Below are 24,641 nucleotides of genomic sequence, written 5' to 3'. Positions count from 1 at the left end.
ATAATGGATATATTGATGTAATAATACTTTCAAAATATTAAAACATAACTCAGATATTCAAAATCATCCTTGACAGCACAGAGGATTGAACTCAGGACCTCACACATTCTAGACAGGCTTTCTACCATTAAACTACACTCCTACTGTGTTCTCACAATGTTGCCCAGGATAGCCTTGAACTTACATTCCTTTTGCCTCAGTAGATAGGTCATAGGCCTGCACCAACAGGCCTGTATAAGGTTTTTTTTTTTATGAAAAACATATGGAATAGAATTTCTTTAATTCTGTATTATCACCTTCCTGTTACTATCACAGCATTCAATATTGCTATAGTGCTAAAGGCTGGATTGGAATTCTATGAATGGTAAATTATACATGGCCTTTAACAATGCAGGCAACAATCACTACAGTTTAACCTTGCTAGTGAGAGACTGAGACACTGAGGAGGTAGGCTTGGATGAGGGGGAGAAGCACAGTCACATGCCTTGCTGCCTACAACTGAAGATCCTTTGGGAATCTTCAGCCAGCAACCTACACACATATTGTGCCTGTTAGGAAGTGAGAAGCAGAAGGGAAGCATGCGCTGCAGAAAGGGGTCATTGATGTAAATGACTGTAGAGTCTTGTCCCGGCTGGTCCAGCCCACTTTTGGGGATGCATCACAGGAGAATGAAGCTAGAATCAGGAATACCAATTAGTTCGCTCTAGTAATCAAGTTGAGACTGAATAATTGTTTGTTTAAGTGAGGCCTTTTCCATAATTAGAGCCTGTGTGATAAATGTGCATCCTCAAATACACCTCAGCTAAAAGTTTGAAATTGCATCTGGCAGTGGAAACAGCTGGAGTGAAAGCAACTCTGGGCAATGCAGAGAGGCTGCTGTGTTCCATTACATAGTGCCTGATTGTGCATCTATTGTCCAAAGAACATCATTAGAATTGGAAGTGGGATTTGCAATGGAGAGAACACATTCTCAGTTGCTGAGGGAGGGAAACGGGAACATGGAGGTATTTTGGTTTGTTCTCTAGCAAAGCCGTTCTAAGTGCTTTTTAAATGAAAGCAGATAATAGCGAGGCTGGAGGATGAATGGCAGACTGCAAACAATGCGCAAATAACACAATTTCCTTGATGCTTCCCAAGATGCCTGCTTCAAAGCTTGTCTTCTGCTGACTGCTGCGGCCCTGAGAACAGCTGGCAAGAGCCAAATGTCAGGGCACAGCTCTGGTCTTCTGAGATTTCCTTGGTCTCTTTTTACTTTTATTTTTTGTCTTTATCACTTATGCTTACTATGCTAGTCAGCTCCCCACCACTGTAACAAATACCCAGAACAAAGCAATTAAAGAAGACCAATGTTTCCTTTTGTATCACTATTTGGAGGCTTCAGCCAAGAATCTATTGGCCCTGCTGTTTCAGGCATGTGGCAACACTGTGACAGATGTGCCTAAAGATGATGTGAAATCCCCCCTGCCCCCTCCCCCCCCCAGGCCCCGCCTTAACATAAGGAAGTAAATACAACAGGAAGGAGCAGAGTCCTATCATCATGTTCAAGGTAGCTGGGTACTTGGCAGAGGGCTTCCAGCTGGGCCTCAACTCTTAGACCTTTCCATTGTGCCAAGATTTGAAAGGAAAAAACAAAAAAACCCTCAACATCATGGGCCTCAATGGGCCATGTCAGTCCCAGAGTAGAGAATTCACACTCAGTGTTCTACAGGGAACAATAGATATTCAAGCACACTGGAGCCCAGAGGAATTTTGGTTCTGTACAGACCAAGCAGAGCATACGTTGTAAAATGCAGAACAGAGGTCCTGAGCTCCCATGACATTACAACCTTCAACTGCCTTCCTTCGCCCACCATTTCCTTTGACCCACAAGGTTCCTCCCAACCGGGATCTGCTGTGGCTCCCTGCTGAGGCACACTGCACACTATCTGAGTTATGCTGTACACCAGCTGTCCCACATTCTGTCCCTGGACCCTCCCCTCCATCTGAAAAGCAACACTTTTTACCTGGAGAATTCCAAGTCAGATATCAGATTTCAGTTGAAAGTTTGGTTTTCAGAAAATTCCTTTACTCTGTTATGAAGACTCAGAGTACCTTGAAATCTCATGCATGGTCACAATTTTAAGTGTATGAATATATGATATGCCTTCCTCACTGAAGTATATAATCTACAAGAGAAGAGTGCAGATATGTTCCAAATTTACATATTGTTCTCGTAATAGACATGTGTTGTGTGAAGAAAAAAAATCAAGTTATAAACTACTTCTTTGTCAAGACAATACGTTGACATGCTGGTTTAGTGGATCCAGCTATACCACTCACAGATACACACTCCAAAGAATCTAAGTCAACTTAGCATGGATATCTGTACAGTGCAGCTGGTTACTTCACTGTTCATGATATCCAAGATACGGAGCCCACATAGATGTCCATCAACAGATAACAAGATAAGGAAGGCTTGATGCGTATACACAATGAAGCTTCATTTTCTCTAGGGAAGAACGGAATCATGTCATTCATGTGAAAATGTACCAAACTAGAAACCATCATATTAATCAAAGTGAGGCAGACTTGGACAAATCTCTCATATTTTTCCCTCAAAAAGATTCTAGTTTTGAATTTATGTTATGTATATAATTCATACATAGTGTGAATTCAAATATGCATAAATGGCAGGAAAGCAGCATGGTAACTACTAGCAGAGGTGGCCAACAGGAGTGGTAGAGAAATAAGGAAGTTGAATGTGGAACCAACACGAGCAAAGTACAGTGACATATATACATGAAAATACCTTAATGGAATTCTTTAGTCTGTATGTTAACTAAAAAATAAAAATTTAAAGTTATAGGAGGGAAAGACTGAGGTCTCTGAGCATCTTCAAAATTCATGGAATGTAGATGGAAATGCCTTCAAAAACACATCCAGGTAGAGTTAAGGCCTTTTGCTGTGTTTGCACACAACCAAATTCAGGCTACTGCCACATCTTACTATGTTGAGGTCATGATGTGTTGTCTCATCCTTTTCTTCTGAGTTTATTGAAAACTGGATTCCGGGTTTAAACATTTTTAGTCTTTAGAGCACAGCCTGGTGTCCAGTGTGCAATATATGCTGGATCGATTCCTCTAAATAGAGTAATGAGTACCAGAATGTGAAACAGAACACTGTGGAAAGGACAAGATTTGACTGCTGTGAGACATAGGACCAAGGGGGAAAGTCACATGATGAACTTACTAAACTCTTATGCAACACCAGGAAAACTATAAGATAGAGCAGCTGGGCGCCGGTCCACGGGTTCAAAAGATGAGGTCCTCAATGCATCCTGAGAAGGAAGACTGTTTTCCAGAGCTACACAAAAATGTTCACCCCCAAGAGTGGCCTGATTGGGAGGAAACACTTAGTGCAATGTATTAGAAATACCCAAGCCATGATCATCCAAGATGGCGTCGATCGCACACTGTGTCTGATCCACGGAACGGCAGTGACAGTGACTGCACAGCCACCAAAGGGCCATACTGAGAGCTCCAAAACACAGTACTGGTATTTCCCAGAAGGAAAGGAATTCTGTCATGTGGATTGTCCATGCCCTCTCACCATAGGACCATGGGATCACGCTCAGGTGAGCTCCCAGGGACCTCGGACTACCACCACTGCCAATGCTTTTAGGGTTGTGGCCCGGCACAGTGTGGGCCAAGGAGATGGCGTTCGAGGAGGCGGTGCTGTTAAAGTGGAGCCCAGGCGAGGACTGCACCACCCACACCACAGACCTCACTGACCTCCTTTCAGAGGCCAGGGCCATGCTCAGTGCTGAGAGCTTGATCCTGCAGATGTGGAGGATCCTGTAGAGGTAGATACTCGGGGCAGCACCGACGTGGGCGTCCATGGCGGATAGGGCACGCGATGGAACCACAGACTCGGCAGGCACGAATCAACAGAGCCACAAGTTCCCTGGGACAAGAAGCTGAACAGAGCCAACATCAATGGTTTCTGTGAACTACTCAATGAAGACTTTGAGGGGCCTCCACTTACCACCTACTTGATGGCCCACAAGACCCAGTACCCACAGGAGTAGAAGGCCAATCAGGTGTTGAAGGCCAGCAACAATCTGGTGAAATGAACGGGGGCAGGAGAGCTGGCCCTGAGGTCATGGAAGCAGGAGAACTGACCCTGAGGACACAAGAACAGGAAATCTGGCCCTTAGGATGCGGGAGCAGGTGAGCAAGCCCTGGGGACATGGGAGCCTGAGAGCTGGCCCTGCCTTGAAAATGCAGGAGCTGGAGAGCCAGCCCTGCCCTGAGGACACAGAAGTGGGAGAACCAGCCCCATCCCGAGGACGTGGAAGTGGGGAGCCAGCCCTGACCTGAGTACACAGGAGCAAGAGAGTGGGCCCCACCCACCCACCTACCCTAATGGCGTGGGAGCAGGTAGGCTGGCCCTGCCCTGACAGCATGGGAACAAGTGAGTCAGCTTTGCCATGATAACAGCTGACCTTGTCACAGAGAGGGAGAGCGAGGCCTGCCCTGAGGACCTAGGGGCAGGTGAGCCAGCCTTGCCCTGAGGATTAAGGGGCAGGAGAGCCGTCCCTGCCCAGAGGACACAGGTCAGGTGAGCAGGCCCTACCATGATGACACAGGAGCGGGAGAGCTGGCCCTGCCCTATGGACAAGGGAGTGGGCCCTGATCCAGGTCTCTGAGTGAACCTCACCCCAACATCTACCCTATGTATGACCTGCTAGAACACATGAAGGGGACGGACCTGCAGATTCAAAGATTGAAAATCTCCTTGACACACAGCAACAATGGGATATCTGACAGCAGTCCAAGTGAGGATCTGGTAATGATAGTGTAGGCCTCAAACCAGTCCCATGACTCATAGTAATGAACATTTGAAAGTAAACATATGTGGACAAAAGGCTATACTACATGATACACTACAGCTTCTGTGACAAGATTTTTTTGTTTATCTGTTTGTTTTATTTTACTGGGAGGAGGAGAGGGCTTGTGGTGTGTGACATATAAATCATATACATTCATAAAATTATTTTTTTAAAAAGATAGAGCAGCTGGGTTTATTCCAGAGAAGGATGCTTAGAAGAAGAAAGAAAGCCTTTGGGAAGTGCCCTCATTCAAATGATGTTTTGACTGCCATAAAAATAGCAGGTCTTTCTTTCTTTCTTTCTTTCTTTTATTTTATTTTATTTTATTTTTACAGGGCCTTGACGTACAGTAGGCCATGAATTCATCTGGAATGTGCTCCAGTAGCTCAGGCTCCTTTCCACTAGTTCTCGCAAAGTGTGCTTCCCTAGGTGGCACACGCTGGTGCTTCAGAGGAACCTGGGTGCTCTTCTTTGGTTTCCTTCTTTCTTCTATTCATTTTCCTTCAGTGCTTCAGGAAGCTGTCTCTGCTCTTAGGGTGCTTGATGTTCTCAATCCAAATGTTAATTCTCTTGACAAGAATCTTGCCCTTAACCTGCTTGTATATAATGATGCCCACAGCATTCTGGGAGACATTGCAGACTCTTCCAGTTGTGCAGATCTTTCTAAGTATATGGATTATGCTTTGTGTTTGGAAATCAGCATCAATATAAAGTCTATAACTAGCATAGACGTGCTTGTGTCTGTCTTAACACTGCAACATGGACAACCTTTCCTCAATCTTTTAGGTATTGAGACTGTATATTTCTAACATCAGACATGTGATCTAGTCTTCTGCTCTCCTCCATAGAATGTAATTCACTTTTTTAAATAAATAAGGCCCTTGTCCTTAGCTAGGATGGGGTCACATGTGTTGATCACAAGAACCAAAGGAAATTTGACAGCTAATTCAACACAAGCATATCATAAAAAAATGAATGTAATTCCATGAAAACATTGATACATGGTTATAATCAATACCTATGAGTAACAGGAAGGAAGGGAGGAAGGAAGGGAGGAAGGGAGGAAGGGAGAAGGAAGGAAGAAGGTGGGTGGATGCTGGGAACTATATATCTCAAGCCCAACTATATATCTCATCCCCTAGTAAACTGGCATCTAATTATTGAGTCTGCTTCTATTTTTTTTGTTTGCTATGGTAGGTTTATTGTGACATCCTCTATTCACACAAGTAAGATAAAAGAAGACCTCCTGACAGGTACTGAGGGGAGCAGTCATCGCTACCAGGCAGACTCTCAAGCATTAGGAAGCACTCTAACTATTATCTAGGCTAATTATGCAAGTGTTGTTACAGAAACCATTCTCTCAGAGATCATGGAAAAAAACTCCCTTATGCCCTTAATGTTTTTATAACATTTTTGAAATGTATTATTAGAGCAGACTGAAAAGAGAATTCTTAATAACTTGTAAAGATCATACATATGTCATAACACCTACAAATGCATTGGCCAAATAAATTACTTCTTTAGTACATGGTACAATAATTTTAATTTAAATTACATTCCTTCATTTAAACAGTGCAGCCTTCCAAATAATATTTGACTTGAGCAGTACATTTTCCTGTGACAGTATTCAGAAAGGAGTTGTGTTTATGGGGAACTATTTTCCAAATACTATTTTACTATCAGAGAACATTCTGAGGAGCTGCATATACCTATTCAAATTCTAATGAAACATAAACCAGACGCATTTAAACTTTCAGTAAAATATCATCTGGAGGAAAAAAAACCCAATCTCGTTTGGCTGATTGTGTGCTGTTGCTACATTTGCAAATAAATTATTCTTGGCTGCATAAAACTTCACACAACAAATTCTGCTCAGAAGATTAAATGACTTTGAAACAGATATTCAATAATGGAAAAGTCACTATTGCTTTATAAAAGCTACTTCTGAGTTAATGGGTTATCAGAACAAAATAAGAGCTAGATACAGACACCTAATGTAAACAAACCTGAGGGAAACGTATTAGGCCAGAAATAAATGCAGAGAGAAGTCTTGTGGCAACATCCGTATTGAAACACTTTCTCTTTCTATGGTCCTTTTACATTTCTGGATTATGATGAGGACTTGATTAATTTGGGGCATTCTCGGGATGCATTGGTGCTGCTCAGTCCAATTTCTAGCAAATGGGTGCTGTTTCACACTTCAAACTACTCCTCAGTGCTGGAAAACACATGGAATAAACTATGTATTTATCCAATTAGTTCTTCTTATCTTGCTGTTTTCCTTGCCTGACACCATAAAAGGTAAGGTCCTCAAGAGAGCGTGGTGGGTGGGTACTTGCTCCACACATTGCTGTGTTCTCAGCTTCTAAAACAGTGCTGAATACTCAGGAGCATTAGCTAAATGCTATCCAGTGTTCAAGGAGCAGCATGAGAATGAAGAATTTGGGGCCTTGTGACCAGGTTCCTACTACACGAAGGAGGAATGGCAGGTGAGAGGAGCAGTTCCTTGGAGGGAAAGTATAAGCCTTTCAGGTGTTATCCTAAAACTGCTAGTTTATGATATGTACAGACAACAGTGAACTTTACTGCGTTGTGTACTATCCCATGGAGATTGACTGCTAAGACCAAAGAGCTCACTGTTCCCAACTTCTCAGCATATTCTCCTGCTGCCCTCTCAAACTCAACACCCTACAGAGAAGTGCTTCTGAAAACTCCAAAGGGAAAAGTTAATCTAAGATTAACTTTAATTAAGGTTTAATTATTACCACAGTAATGATTAAACTGAAAAAGCACAAAGCTTTGTACTTCAAACTAATGTAAAAGGATTGTTATAGACTCTTTTGTTTATTATTATAAATGGGTTTACTAGGCTGACTAACACTATAGTAAGGTTGGGCAAACCAAAAATGATCTGCATACAGGAAACTGAGTACCAAGCTCGGGGCTACAATGCTGGATGCCTCAGCAAACCCAATCTGGTACCAAAGACAAAGAGGATCCCTCGAAAGCCTTGGTGTTCAGTCCACATTGCAATGACAAAGAAGTTCAGTTTTTTTTCAAGATATATATTATTTTATTAATTTTGTTCTTGTTACATCTCAATGGTTATCCCATCCCTTGTCTCCTCCCATTCTTCCCTCCCTCCCATTTTCCCCTTACTCCCCTCCCCTATGACAGTTCCTGAGGGGGATCATAATGAGTGAGTTAACCCAGAAGCAGAAAGACTCAAATGGTATATACTCACTTATATCTGCATACTAGCCCAAGGGGCATGGCCCATGAAAGCCTTCGAGTACCAGGAAACTGGGACAGAGGGGAGGACATCCTATTGGGACTCTAGATGAGACAAGCATGGGAGAATGGCAAAGTAGAAAGATCCAGAAGGTCCTAGAAACCTACAAGTAGAACATTATGATAGGCAGATTTGGGCCCAGGGGTCCTGCTCAAACTAAGGCACCAGCCAAGGACAATACAGGCTGTAAACTTTAAACCCCTACCCAGATCTAGCCAATGGTCAGAACATTCTCCACAATAGAGTGGAGAGTTGGATATGACTTTCTCACGTACCCTGGTGCCTCATATTTGACCATTTTCCCTGGAGGGGGAGACCTGGTGGCACTCAGAGGAAGGACAGCAGGTTACCAAGAAGTTCAGTTTTGATGTCAACAAAGGATGGCAATGGTATCATTGAGACAGACCTGATGACCAGGAAGAAGAAAATTGACCAATCAGCACTGCCCTCTTGCTAAACAAACTTGGTTTGATAGTTTCACCTCATTCTGACTTAGACAGGCTGATAGAAGTAGAGAATGAAACAGTGCCCAGCAGAACCTGACACAGCAAGTAAAAAGGAAGGTTGCGACTGAGTGATGCACATGAAATCTCAGTTAGGTATGAGGAGTGGCCTCAGCTATCTAGTATACCAAGTGACAAGAACATCAAATAATCATCAGGGCTGGAGAGATGGCTCAGCAGTGAAGAACACTGAAGGCTCTTCCAGAAGATCAAGATTCAGTTTCCAGCACCTACATTGAAGCTCACAAGCATTTGTAACTCCAGTCCCCAGGTATCTGGTGCCCTCTTCTGGCCTCCAGAGCCACTGCATACATGTCATGAGCAGACATGTATGCATGCAAAACACCCATGCACATAAAATAAAAATTAATAAAATGTGAAAAAAATCCATTAAATGAACATTTCAAAGTTGCTAAGTATAGTCTAAATGTTTCTGTTTTCATTATGAGACATGATAGGCATGCGAGGTAAAGAGTTTGTTAATTAGCCTTGTTTATCACACTGTCAACATCATTAAAACTCACATTATACTTAGTAAATAAACAATGCCATTTTATTTATGAATTACAAATAAATTTTGAAATTTACTCTAAATTTTCCAATTGCGATATCTACATGGGCCCTCCTGTCTGTCCACTTATGAGTGGGTGTTTAAAGAGAAATCTTTAAAAAGGCAAGTTGAACTAATTTGAGCATAAGTATATGCCACCAGAGACTGCCCATCGTACAAAAGTTACATTATTCAGCAGGAAAAATATCTCGAAATAACTAAAGCTAAATTAGGCTGGTTGAGAACATTCTATAGAATTATTCTGGACAGTTCACCAGCTATAAATAATAGCCTTCTTCTGCCAGTAGCTGACAGCATGACCTTGATCAAATGTTTGAACCTTTGAGCCTAAAAAGAATTTATAAGACATAATGAAATTTTATAACCATTCTAGGGTTAACTTTCTAACATTAAATTAGACTGGGTAGAATTAGACTAGTATCCAGGATGTAAAACACAAAATATTGACAAATTGGAAAAAGAACATGTAGCTCCTCTAATGCATGTGAGTAGTACAAAGAAAGGCTATCTAGCCATCCTACCCTCTCCTCTCATGGATTTTATATTTGAACAGCAATGTTCTCCTTCTAGCCTGTCTAAATACTTGGCTTCCTCTTGTGATAGCTTTACTGGTCAGGTTGATTCCGCCTAGAATCATCTAAGTAAGTAGTCACAGTGAGATGCCGCTGTCTACGTTGGCTTTGGCCTGTGTGCATGACTATAAGTGATGGTCTTAATTAAGATAATTGATGTAAAAAGACTCAGCCACTGTAAGCGGCACCATTGCCTTGAACTGTCTAAGGGTTCTGAACTTGAGCTGAGCACAGGCAGGCGTCTGAATTCTCTCTCTGTTCTAGGTTGTAGAGGAGACCTGACCGACTGCTTTAGGCTTCTGCCATGTGACTTTCCCACAATAATGGACTTTAACCTGGAGTTATAAGTAAAATACTCCCTTTCACCCTGCAGCAACTGAAATAAAATTAGAACAGAAATTAGTATCAGGAGTGGGCTATTGCTATGATAGGCCTGACCATGTGGCTTTGGTACCTTAGGCTGTTTTTTGATAGAAACTTGAAAGCGTTTGTTTGATTGTTGTAGAAAAGCCAATGGATGATAGAAGCAGAGCTTAACTGCTTTGCATTTTATTGGGACATCTTGAGATAAAAATGTTGAGAGAAATGGAGAGAGTTGAGACCTAGCACATGCGGCCTGTGAAAGGAAACAATTCTGTCAATAACAGGGATCGAGGATAAGAATCTGTGTTTCTGATCAGGTAGAGCTGAAGGAACATCTGTGGTGTGTAAGAGATTAGTGCCGCTGAGGAGAAAACAGCAGAGAAAGCCACTGGTCAATACAGGGAAACAAAGCTGACAGAATCAGCATAGCAAGACACAATCCAGTCGATCTTGTACCATGTGGATCACGTAATAGTGCTACATTCTGCTTAAGATATTTTCTGTTCCCCTTAAGCCACAGCTGTCATACTGTTCCTCCAAGCATCTTAAGACCTGTGCCTCTTCCTCGTAGGGACCTGAATCTTCTTTTTTTTAAAATATATTTTATTAATTTATTCATATCACATCTCAATTGTTATCCCATCTCTTGTATTCTCCCATTCCTCCCTCCCTCCTTCCCATTTTCCCCTTACTCCCCTCCCCTATGACTGTGACTGAGGGGGACCTCCTCCCCCTGTATATGCTCATAGGGTATCAAGTCTCTTCTTGGTAGCCTGCTATCCTTCCTCTGAGTAAGACCTGAATCTTCTGGACTCTGCCAAATCACCCAGAGAAACAAACCAACCAACCCTCCCCCATCCCACTCTAGGAACTGGAGCATGTGCTTGGCTCCTGCTCAGGGTCACAGTTGATCCCTGTGAAGAAGGTGGGGAGGGGAGAGGCCAGGCCTCTCATCCAGGGCCACCCCCCATCTAAGACCAAAGCACCTGAAGAGGCAGGCAGAAGTCATTCCTACAGGGGACCATTCCCACTGCTCTGCTTCTTGCCTTCTCTAAGCAACCCCAGGGAAGGTGGGAAGTTCCCCTGTGCTGAGCCCAAAGAAAGAGAATGTTCTACTCCTTTCTCTTTCATGATTTATGTTACTCTTAAAACCTACCAATCTCTGAAAAAAAAAAAGCTTTAAAAAAAAAAAAGCCCTTGGGCTGGGCAGGGGATCACTGCCAGACTGCCAGACAACACAGCTTGGAGAGAAAGAATTTTCCCTTCTACTAACACTGACTAAAGATACCTTTAAACAACTTCCACTGGGTTTTTTGTTTTGTTTTGTCTTGTTTTGTTAAGGATTAAAGACAGCTGCTAAAACAATGTCCTTTGTCACCCAGCTGGCTCCAGATATATTTTTTTTAATATAAAAGAATTTAAAAGTATAAGTGGGTCCCAGTTATTGGAGGTAGTTTATAAGGTTTTAATAACAGAGAACCGAACTGGTTGGGGCAAGACCTTTTGCATAAACTGAAATCCACCTTCATCTTCTCTGAGGATGAGACACAGTTAGACTTACAAATATCCAGTAAAATTTTGGTATCTCTTCCTGTCAGAAAAAGAAAAAGAAAAACAAACAAACAAACAACAACAACAAAACCCACCCCAGGACTGGCCCAACAGAAAGCTCCTATAATTTTTCAGCTAATCAGTCCAGTTACCTTCTAGCAGATTAAACAATACCCATTTACTCTGGAAACAAAATGGTAAATGGCTGGAAGAAACAGGCATCCTGGTAGCCTGCCAGTCTCCATGGAATATGCCTCTCCTGCCTATGAAGAAACTTGGGACATCTGATTCTCATGAGTCTAATTCTTCCAGAGAAACAGATGTCCACTGTCCTAGACCTGTAAGTTGCATGCTTCAGCCTCCTCTTGGCACAGGTCGGTCAACCTATCTTGGCTTTCAAATAATAGAGCCAGTGGGAGGTTACTGTGGGCAACAATAGCTGGACCAGGTTGTCCTCAAGTTTAAAGACACTAAACGCAGTCTTCCAGCCCTTCCATTAGAGGTTTCCTGGGGGAAAAGACTGTAAACGGGATTGCTGCAAGATTTACAGACCTTGGTTTACAACATGTTGGCCAAGAAAGCCTAATTGTACAAGGCTACCTATCTTGGCTACCAGCTAAGGGGAAGCAAAGGGAGCCTGAGCCAGAGTTGGATTGCTGCCATCCTTCAGATCCCAGCTCTAAAAACTAGGAGACAAGTTCAAGAGTTCCTCAGTGCAGCTGGATCTACTAGAGTTTGTGGGAATATACCAGAACAAAAGGGGAGCACTAAGCTCCTAATCTAAAGTGAGACTAAACCAAAGGCATTCAAGGCTTTAAAAAAAAAAAAAAAACACCTCTGACTGCTACTCCAGCCTTAGAATTTCCAGATAAAGGGGGTTTTAATTCACACTTTGGGAACATGGAAATTCCCTTTGATGATTAGACCCCATAGCCACCGGATGGACCACCTGACTAAGAGATGTGGCACCTACAGCTAGCTTAATGAAAGAAAGCAAACAAGTTAGCCATTGGACAAGATCTTATTCTCCAAACATCCCATGACATGGTTGAACAACTCCTCTGAGGAGCATGAGAATGCTGGCTGACTAATGACTGTGTGACCCGGTACCATGTCCTACTCCTGCCTCCTCCCCAGAGTCCAGTTTGAAAAACCTACCGCTATCAAGAAAAGCCCACCGCCATATGCATGGGTAGTCAGTGGGTATGCTTTTACTATAGGATATGTACATTTTATGATCTATAGAGAAAGAAGGCCTCTCATCACTGGTGGACAAAAAGGACATTTAAAAATCCTGGCCCTTTAAAGGCTATTTGCCTTCCCCTACAACTCACTGTCCTCCAAGTCAGGGAAACAGCTCTAAGACCAGTGTGGCCTTTTGATATTCTGATAACAAAAAATGACTTGGGTGCTGCCTGAGATTCCATGGAAAAGAACACATGGGCAGTTCAAAGCCATCAGTTGAAGGAGGACACTAGAGGGAAAGATTATTCTCCCAGAATCAACTGGCAGAATTCTGGTAACTAACCTTCACCAGCCTGGTCATTAGGGATCCACAAAACTTTGAGTTGTTAACACCAAAGTATGTTATAATTAGACTGGACAGGCCCCCATGAGATGTCTCAGCCAGATGCTAGGTTTATGCTCAAGTGAATCCAAAACAGAGAGCCCCTACCCAGGAAGGGGGGTCCAAATGAGAGAATGACACCTGGGCAAACTATGGGAAAACTGACTTCACCAAGATCTGGCCTACTTAGGGAGGAGAAAAGTACTTGCTAGATTTTATAGATTCCTTTTCTGGGTGAGTAAAGTGTTCTTCACCCAGACTAAAAATGATGAAATAGTAGCTTAAGACATCCCCTCCCAGGAACTGGTCTCCTGATTTGACCTCCCCTTAGCAATGGGGTCTGACAATGCCCGGCTTTTACAACCAAAACCTCTCAATAAATAGCTAAAGCTTTAGAAGTAGATTAAAAACTTCATTGCTCATAATCCTCAGATTTCTGGCCAGGAGGGACATTAAAAAATAGCAAAGAAAGTGAGGAAGGGAAGGAGGGGGGTAGGAAGGAAGGAAAGAAGGTAAGGAACAAAGGAATGAAGGAAGAAAGAAAGAAGAGAAGCAAGGGGAAGGAAAGGAAAGCAAAGGGAAAAAAAGAAAACAAAACACTCCAACAAAACACTCAGTAGGAAACAGGAAAGAACAGATAGACCTCCCTCCTTGGCTTTGTTTTGGCCAGCTGCACCCCAAGTAGGTAAGAACTTATCCCTTATAAGATTATGTTTGGAAAAACCCACACTGCTTCCCAGGCTCCAAGACCAGCTGTTGGCAGAACTCTCTAATCGTTTGTCGTAGTTGGGATTTCTATTGCTGTGAAGAGACACCATGACCATGGAAACTCTTATAAAGAAAAACATTTAACTGGGCCTGTCTTACAGTTTCAGAGGTTTAGTCCATTAACATCATGGCAGGAAACATGGTGGTATGCAGACAGACATGGTGCTGGATAGGAATATCTGAGAGTTCTACATGTTCATCCACAGGCAGCAGAAGGGGACTGTGAGCCTCACTGTATAGGTGTAGTCTAAAATTTATTTTTATTTTTTGGTTTCTTATATCTCTTTACCTTCCTCCACCCCAACCCCCTCCAATACCCCAACACCAGGTAGGAGAGAAAGAACATTAGTGGGGGAGAAGGTTGTAGTTTTTCCTTAGTTAATTCCTGCTGTTTATGGTTTCTGGGTTCTTTGGGGCAAGTATAATCCTCATTTCAAGGTATCTTCAATTCCTTTTCATCAAACTGCATAAACAGCAAACAGGAGCAGCAGTGGGGAACACCAGCAGCCTTCTTTCTGGGAGGCCCCAGTCTCGCTCTGGGTCTGGCATTTATTCCCATTGGTGAAGACCACGCCCCCACAGGAGGCAGTTCCCAGCTGACAAGATCACGCACCCTCTCTTTTCTTTTCTTTTTCTTTCTTTCTTTTTCCTTATTTATTTATTTATTTATTTATTTTTGGTTTTTCAAGACAGGGTTTTTCTTTTTTTTTTTAAATACATTTTTATTAATTTATACATATTACATCTCAGTTGTTAGCCCATCCCATGTATCCTCCCATTCCTCCCTTCCTCCCACTTCCCCCCTACTCCCCTGCCCTCCCCTAAGTCTGTAAGACAGGGTTTTTCTGTGTATCCTTTGATGTCCTAGACTTGCTTTGTAGACCAGGCTGACCTCAAACTCACAGTGATCCACCTGCCTCTGCCTCTGGAGTTCTGAGATTAAAGGCTTGTGCCACCACGCCTGAAGTTTTTGTTTTGTTTTGTTTTGTTTTGTTTTGTTTTGTTTTGTTTTGTTTTTGTCACACACCCTCTCATGAAGCACTTATCAGGCCAAACTAGAGTAAGGCCTATATCCCATACCTGGGATTAAAACAATAACATGTTTGCATATCATACACTGAAACTTCCCTAGAACACTGGGCATAGCTTAAGCATATAAGACCCCGAAGTCTGCTCCCACATTGACACACTTCCTCCAACAAGGCCACACCTCCTAATAGCACCACTCCCTATGGCCAAACATTCAAACACATGAGTCTATAGGGGCTATTCCTTTTCAAAACACCACACCGTTTTTGGGTTTTTTCCCCTCAAGTCACTCCAGGCACTCCAGTTCTCCATTAAGGCTGTTCATTAGACTACCCAAGGTATCGAGCTGAACTCCGAGTCCACCACCACTTTCCCCTTGTACCAGTCTAGTGATACTGTCTGGATCAAGCAGGTAGCTAAGACCAACTTGGAAAGGACTCTTTCTTTACTTCTATGGCTATGAAGTAGCTGACTTTACCCCACTGATCTACCAGTCAAGAAAATGGAAGCCATGGATGCTGCCAGATGGATTGTCTCTGGACTGTGAAACAGTCAAAATTTAGGCTTCATTGGGTCCCCAGGCCCTTCAACACCTTGCTCCTCTATCCCTTCCTGGGACTTGTGTTTGGTATGAATACAGGTTAGGATCCAACCTCTACCACCTTCAGGCCTGGACTAAAAACTGAGGAAGACAGATACAGGGAAGGTATTATCTAGTGTGACAATGAACCAGCAATCTATTTTCCATCTTGACCTTTACTTTTTGATGCTTACTTTAAATGTCTGCTTGTATAAAAGAAAAAAAAAGATAGTGGGATTTATCTTTTAAGATAAGAATGCAAAGTTTACAATTCTAGGCATGCCCTATGGCTGGGCCTCTTGGTTGCCAGAAACAAGGGAATTTTTCCATTGAAAAACTGTGGTTGTAAAACCGAGCTTCCTAAAAACAATTCCTTCAAAAAAAAACTGGCCTTTGGGAAATTAAAAAAAAAAAAAAAAAAACCCCTGAGGGATCAGACTACATGCCACAAGAAGGGACCCTGGGGAAAGAATTAATCATTTCCAGTAAAAAAAAAATCAGCCTTAGACACCTGGCCCCCCCCATACTACATATGGATCGGAACTAACCAGACTGCCTGCCCATTGACTGACAAAACTCGCTGTGGCTGGGGGTAGCCTAAATTAAGGTGAGAGGACTTATAAGGGGCGAAAACTTGTCTAACACCCAAACCCTTTCATCCAGGCACTTGTTACTCTTATGCTTGCTATTCTGCTTTTCGGGTTAATTTTTATGAGCCCCTGAGACTATGCATGCACCAATGGAATACTAAAGATGCCTCTTCCAACACTCTCCAAACTAAGCCAACAGGTTAATTAGGACCTCGAGTTATTAGAACAATAGTTAGATTCCATTGCAGCAATGGTCTTAGAAAATGGAGAGTCTTAGACTTATTTCTCATGAGATAAAGAGATAAACAAAGCTATGTTTGGCTTTGGGGAGAAAAAACTGTTATTACTATGCTAATTGATCAAGAGTAATTAAAAAAAATCTTGCAATGGATGGTTGGAAAAAAAAAACTCAAAAAGAAAGAGGGAAAAATATATCTGAACACACTAGCCCAAGGGATATGTCCCATGAAAGTCTTCACTTACCAGGAAAGTGGGACAGAGGGGAGGACATCCTATTGGGACTCTAGGTGAGAGAAGCATGGGAGAATGGGGAAATAGAAGGACCCAGAGGGTCCTAGAAACCTACAAGAAGAACATTATGATGGGCAGATCTGGGCCCAGGGATCCTGCTCAAACTATGGCACCAGCCAAGGACAATATGTGCAGTAAACTTCAAACCCCTACCCAGATCTAGCGAATGGACAGGACATTCTCCACAGTTGAGTGGAGAGTGGGGTCTGACTTTCACACAAACTCTGGTGCCCCATATTTGACCATGTCCTCTGGATGGGGAGGCCTGGTGGCACTCAGAGGAAGGATAGCAGGCTGCCAAGAAGAGACTTGATACCCTATGAGCATATACAGGGGGAGGAAGTCCCCCTCAGTTACAGTCATAGGGGAGGGGAATAGGGGAAGATGGGAGGGAGGGAGGAATGGGAGGATACAAGGGATAGGATAACAATTGAGATGTAATATGAATAAATTAATAAAATATAGAAAGAAAGAAAAGAAAAGAAAGAAAGGGAAAAAGGTATAGATCAGATAATTGATAGTCTTGTTCTCTTGATGTCCCTGGCTAACACCCTGCTATCAGCACTGAGTGGGCCTTCTTGTTCTGATGGGATTGATGACAGGGCCATGCATCTTAAACTCTATGGCCACCTATGTATCAGTTCTATAAAATTAATGATCCTTAGAACAAACTGCATCTCTTTACAACAGGATGATCCACAATTTGGCTTATTCACTAAGACAGCGCATGATGTAACATGGTCCCAGACCTTAGTAGGCTCTGAGATCTTAGCACAGCTGACTCCGTGATGGAAGTATCGCTTAGGCTGTGAAACTCAGCATGAAGACAGGACCACCTGCTAAAACTAAAACAAAGGCCTAATCCATCAAAGTCCAGATGGTTCTGGAAAAGTCTCAAAATGTACTAGCCTTGCATTTTAGCTTTTGTCATTCTGCTCAGGTTAATTCTTCTTGATAACTGAAGCATGTTAACCCAGAACATGTTTTTGTTGCTGTTGTTGTTGTTTTGTTTTGTTTTGTCCTTAAAAGCTCATCCTAAAAAAGGCTCAGTGATACACTTGGATCCTAAGAACCCAGTGTGGTCGCTGACCAGCTAATAAAGGCCTTCTATTGGTTTTAACTCATGTTTGAGCAGTCTTCTCTGGTGAATACCCTACTTTAAAAGATCTATCTGTATTAATGGTATATCTTCCCACCTCAAAAGATCTAGATTAAAAGTGAGTCTTCCCACCTAAATAATTTAATTTAGGAAAATTCCTCACAGGTACTCCCAGCTACTTGGTTTTTTAGTTAACTCCAGATGTAGTCAAGTTGACAACCGAGAACAGCCATCACAGGGACTAAGTGCAGTGATGTCATATTCAAAGCCCACTGTTGGCGGCATAGTTCTTAGTCAGGCAGTTCTGTGCAGTGTAAGAGGGAAGAAATAGGGCTGATCTAAAGGATGAAAGTAAGTGAGCATGCGTACATATTTTCCTCCTCGTTGATGGATGTTGTTAGCAGCTGTTTGAACTTGCTGCTTAACTTCTCCCACAATGATCAACTGCAACCTTCAGTTATGAGCTAAAATACGTTCTCTTCTAAGTTGGTTTCTGTCCAGGTATTTTATCACAACAGCAGAAGCAGAACAAAGATGTTCTCTTCTTCAATCTCCATGTGAAAGATTCATGATAGAAAACAGGATTTTTATTTTTAAAAATTGTGGAGAACTTATTGATTCCAGAAGTGCTGTATTAGACTTTCGCAATGTTCTCCATCCACAAGTTCCCTCTTAGTACATTCTTGTTTCCAATGTCTAATTTGGACACAAAGCATCTCCCATCTCCTATATAACACTGACAGAGTTATAAGCACATCTGAGAGCCCACTTCGCTTTCACATTTCTGCCCGATCAGGAAGGTTGACTTTTTCCCATAGAAGTTTCTGACACTTGGAGACAGAAGTGGGGTAGGGGGAGGACCATCAGGAGCTTGAAATCCTGCTCAGCTGGAAAGCATGAGTTATCAAACCTTCCCAAATAATCCAAATGACAATCCAAAAGGAAAGGGGAAAATTCGATTGCCAGTAGCCTTGGTGAGAGAATTTGACATCTTCTAATGATAGGATTTTCCCTTGAGAGCACATAAAATATTGTAGTAGTGTGAGCAATATTCTATTTGTCCCTTGTCTTTTGGTCCACATGAGTCTTAGACTGTTGATAAGCTGACTGTTCCTGTTGAAATTTTCTACAGATGTATACATCAAAGCATCTCTCTGCTCTACAAAGCAACACAGAATGCCTACAGCTGTTCATCTTATTTATCAGATTAATGAGCATCTACAGGTGACATAGAATGAGAAATACTTACTACAACCTCGAAGGAATAAAGATACTCCTCCATTCTGAGTTCTAGAAAATATTTTTCTGATATAGTAGTTCAGTTTGAAGATAAAGCCATGTGATTCCTACCCTCATCTACTTAAAAAACCATCCAGAATACTGTAAGTTCTTTCTACCTTGGGGCTTTTCCTTAGGTGTGTCATTCTTTTAGTCTTTCCTACCTAAAAATGTCACATAGCTTTTCTTATTATTTGTGTATCTATATGTCAATTTCCCATAAAAAATGTCCCTAGGTCATTCTATATAACATTGCCCATTCTTATAACTTGAATTGCTTTAATATTATTTTCCACAAACTATCTTTTTGACTAGAAATCAACTTCATATTTTAGAGTAGTTTGGAGGTCACATTAAAACTGTGTGGAAAAAAATAAAAATAAACAAAAAATAAATAAATAAGTAAACAAATAAACAAACTGTGTGGAAGGTGTAGAGAAATGGAAAGTACCTCTGATGCTCCATAAAGTCTTCCATTATCAACAGTCCTCATCGAAGCAATACTTTTGTTGTGATAAGCCTCATAGATACATAATCCCCCATAATTTATAGCTGGCACTACAGCTCACTCTGGATGTGCATTCTGTGGGTGATAACAGGTCACTTATATTCTCATACACAATCATTTCATTTGTGTAGACAGCCTGCATTCCACCTATGTATCCCTCTCAGAAATCTACAGCAGGCAGTCGCTGATATTTTTACTATCACCTGAGTCATAAATGCCATCTACTTGGATACACACAGGATGTAGTTTGTTCCTGTGGGCATTTTGTAATATACATTTGAGTTTTCTCTATTTTTAGTATGGTTTAACAATCAGTTCCTTTGACAGAAATAATATTTCACTGTTTCGATATACCAGTTTTCCCATAATGCTGACTGAATGACAATTTGCTTATTTCTAAACCTTAACAATTAAAAACAAAGATGCTAAAAATGCTCATAACTAGGTGTTTGTGAAGGCATAGTTCTTGGGTCATATGAATGCATATCAAGGTGTATGGGTTATGGGTCAACTGGTAAGAGCATATTTAGTTTTAAAAGAAATTGCCCTTCATAAAGTGGCCTTTCACGTTTTCATTCTCACCACATTAACATGAGCTCTTGCCCAAATATGACATTTACCCTTTATTCAAATGTTGCATTAACAATGTGAGAAATTTTATTATTTGGTTATTTGTTTATATACTTATTATGGAACTCCTATAACTGATGATGTGAGTCCAGAAAGACTAAGGCAGCATGCAGAGGGCCTGCACAGGTCTGATGGGTCTGCACCACATGGGGCCCATAGAACTGAAGGAAATGGATACGTGTCTTCACCCCTAAGCCAGAAGCAATGTCCAATCGATGACCATTTGCAGATGAAAATTGAGTTTTCTACAAGGGAGTCTCACTGGGAAACAAATACTCTTAAGGGCAGGTCACAGGCCCAGAAGTAGATGAGTAACAGAAAACAAACTCAAATGACATCTTTGGAGGAGCCTTGTCTCATTATATCATGTTAGGTCTCTTCCCTATGTTATTGTTTTGTTTTGAATATATACATTTCTCTGATGACTAAAGATGGTGATCATTTCTTTCGGTGATTCTCAGCCATTCGATATTCCTCTGTTGAGAACTCTCTGCTTAACTCTGAGCCCCATTTCTCAACTGGCCTATTTGGTTTGGTGGTGTTTAATTTTTTGAATTCCTTATATATTTTGGATATTAGACCTTTGTCAGATGTAGGGTTGGTGAAGATCTTTTCCCAGTCTGTAGGCTGGTTGCTTTGTTCTGTTGACAGTGTCTCCTGCATTAAAGAAGCTTCTCAGTCTCATGAGGTACCATTTATTAATTGTTGACCTTAAGTCTTGGCCTGTTGGTATTCTGTTCAGGAAGTTGTCTCCTCTGCCAATGTGTTCCAGGGATGATAGGACAAAAAGTAGATTAGTGAATCTACTCCTCAATTTAATGCCTTAATCGTCACTCACAAGGTTATTTTAATTCATTGGTATGGAATTTTGTATATAGATGGAAAATAAGTTTAATTTTAGATACAGTGGTATATAATTCAAATTTAAGATTATTCTTCATACACATTACATGTATTTCTACTCTAATATAAGGTATTGTACCCATATAACTCAATTATAATACAAGGTTTACTCCAATGAAACTGCTATTGCATGCTGTTTTGAATAAATAGGTTATACAAGTTCATTGTTAGTTGATCAAATCATGGTCATATCAATTATTAGTCTATTTTATCACAAGAATATACATCTTAGGTACAACAGATAGACATGATTCTATAGAAAGGTAAAGTAAAATATTTAGATAAGGTCTTCAAAAACCTGGAGACATACAGAATATGACCTTTAAATGGTATTTATTATTTTAAAGATTCAGTGAAAATGAGACAGGTTGACTCCTGGCAATACTCAGCCTACCTCAAAGAAGATAATGAGCACAAAAGAACCTCCTTATGAAGATGGCTTCAAATGTGGCAAACAAGCCACTGGGCAAATGTCCTCATTTCTATGACAGACAGAATTCTACCTAAAAATGGATAAGCTTGGATACAGGCAGAGTCAACGGCCAAACTCTGCCAAGACAGGGTAAGTAATTTCTCAGTAGCTCTTGCCTCACAAATATATCTGTCAGATATATTGGTCCAGAAGACTGAAGATGATGCTCCAACATTATAGACAATTTGGGTGACTATGCAGATAGCAAACTGTCTCTGTCATCCTCTCATTTGAAAAGCTGCTAGCCTGTATCCCTGTATACTAAGGCAAATAACTTTATTCTTTCTCAAGTCTCTGATGGGGTTGAAGACCAGATAGTTCAGTTTTACAATTAAGCTTACTTGTTTAGGGGTTAAGATGTTTTTAAGTCTAGATAGATGTTTTAAGTTGATAATGATGATGGATGATAGATATTGATTTACATTCAGAATTTTAGATACACCAAGATAGAAAAGATGTTTTTTTCAAGGCTGCCAAAAACTGATAGCCAAAACAATAAGAACATTTATATAATTCCTGATTGTTTCATGATTCTTCTTGCTGGAGGTAGTTTATTGTATATATGTATAATAATATGAACGTATATGTAAAAATAAAAAAATTTAATAAAAAAATTGAAAATGTATCTTCCAAAATTTTTGCAGTTAAAAACATCAGATTTACCACAGTTTAATATGTGCCTTTCCTAAAGGGGTTTACAGATTCTTTAAGAAAACCAACAGGCATGGTTAAGCATCCTAGGCTCTGTCACAGCCCTCTTTGTCTGTCTGTGGATTCCTTTCTTCTTCATGCACCAATGTTCAGCAGGAAAGATGTTTGGAAAGGCAGCTATAATGCCATCTTCTATCAGCAGAGATAGTTGCCTGGCAACCTTGTAGGATGGAAAATGCAAAGTGACCACCCTGGCTGATGGAATCTAGTTGGGAAACCAATTCAACTTCAGTAGGGAGAAATCTTAGCCATCAATTTTTTTCAACTTATGCATTTTTTATACCTTTAACACATGGTAGTAAATAATGTAGGACTGCTTCCTCTTTTCCCAGGAATCTGTGGCCTGTGAGCCCAGAACAGCAGAGAACTACTGTGTTTTATATTTCTATCCATGGACATTCATCTGATGGAGGCTGCTTTCTTGAAGCGGAGGTTTTTATATTTAGACTATAAATGGCTTTGCATCGTTTAAGGTCCAACTCAAATGCCACCTTCATGAATCGTTCATAATGTCTTTCTGATGCCCTGCACTCTGGGATCACTTCCGTCTCCCTGAGCATCTCTGTCCTCCTTGCCTCATTGGCATGATTTGCATAGTTCTTCTTTTCTACTAGACAAAGGAGCTATGTCTCAATAATCTCCCCATCACACAGTCACCTCAGATGGAAAACCTTACACTTATTGAGATAATTAAGGAATACTTAGTGAGGTCATTCTGATAGAGAAGTTTCCGTGGGAATCAAAATGTTACATTTCAGAGACTTCCTTGTCAGTTTACAAGGCCAGTTCTGATTCAAATTTCTCACTGTGTCCAGCAGGTCACTTCATTCAGAATGATGAATGAACTCTCTGCTATTTCTAAAGGTCAGTGACATCGCTTGATAATCTGTGAGTCCGACAATAACGTGTTTCACATGAATTGAGCCAATAAATTGCTATTTCTATAAAAACTTACTTTGTAAACAACTCAATCAGCTATTGTGAGTAGCTGAATACATCTAGTAAATGGTTCAGTTTGTCATATTAAACTTGAATGGATATATCCCAACTACTATTAGTTATGTAAAACAGAAGCACCATAAATGTTTGTAAGCTTTTATTTAAGCACTCTTTGTGTGGGAAGGTGGTTTCACAGTAATGTTAAAGTAGTAAATTTCCAAACATATTGTAAGAGGAGAACTGCTGCTTTTAACAATGTGCTTTTCTGCTACCATCAGGATTTCAGTGGTGGAAGAGACTAGCTCTCATGTAAAAAGTCAGACAGTAAGAAGTTCGGAGATGGGACAATGTCATCATATTAGTTAAATAGACTGGCATGTCCAGAATTCACCAGACCCCAAAATGTCTAAATTAGTTTTTTACTTATAGATCAATTGAACTGTGAAATGTCTGCACACTTGAAAACTGAGCAGACTGTAGGTATGAATACATAGTTCCCCCAACTGTAACTCATAGTCATGTAGATGTTGAAATAAAGACGACGATGTAGAGCTGTGAATTTAAACAAGACAAAATTTCCTCTTACACAGTTGAAGAGGCTTACTTTTATTTTATATAAACGTATGTAAAGTTCTGAACACTAAATGAAATTCAGAGGAGGTAGCACGAGGAATTAGACACAGGGATGAGAGCAACATCACACAGAAACCCTAGAATGAGGAGGTGGGTGTCAGGACTGGGTGAAGGTAGTGTGGTTAGCACTATTCACTGTTCCTTTTCTATCGCCAATTCTATTCCATAGTATTAGTATCCAAGATATTTTTTTACAAATCAATTAGCATCTTTTCTTTATGCTTGTAGCAAAGATCCAGGCAAATCTACCTTTAATGACTACTTACTGGTTGATTGACCAGAGCTAGTACCTGTTACAGAAGATAGCAGACAGAAAAATATGATCAGATGATCTTCAAGGGGCTGAAAGTGATGTAATTTATCTACATCCATGTGTTTAGAATGGCTGATGTGACAACTCACTGCCTGACACTAATTCCAAGAACACCCCTGCACTGCAGCATCTCAGGACAGCACAAATGTCAGTACCGGTTAAAGTCTGGGGCTGCACTGCTCCCCAGAGAGATCTTGCTAAAGGAATAAAGCGATGCATTCAGATATAAATTTTGCCATGGTTGCTGCTTTGCACATAGGGAATATTTTTTCTCCAAATCAGTAGCAACAACTCTGGTTAACATAAAGTACAGTAGGCATCTTGCATAGTCCAAAGGATTTGAAATTAAAACATGTGGGAGTTTTACT

This window comes from Acomys minous (assembly GCF_964271855.1).
Source record: "Acomys minous genome assembly, chromosome: 4".
NCBI classification, from domain to species: Eukaryota; Metazoa; Chordata; class Mammalia; order Rodentia; family Muridae; genus Acomys; species Acomys minous.
Note: the sequence above shows the minus strand (reverse complement) of the source record.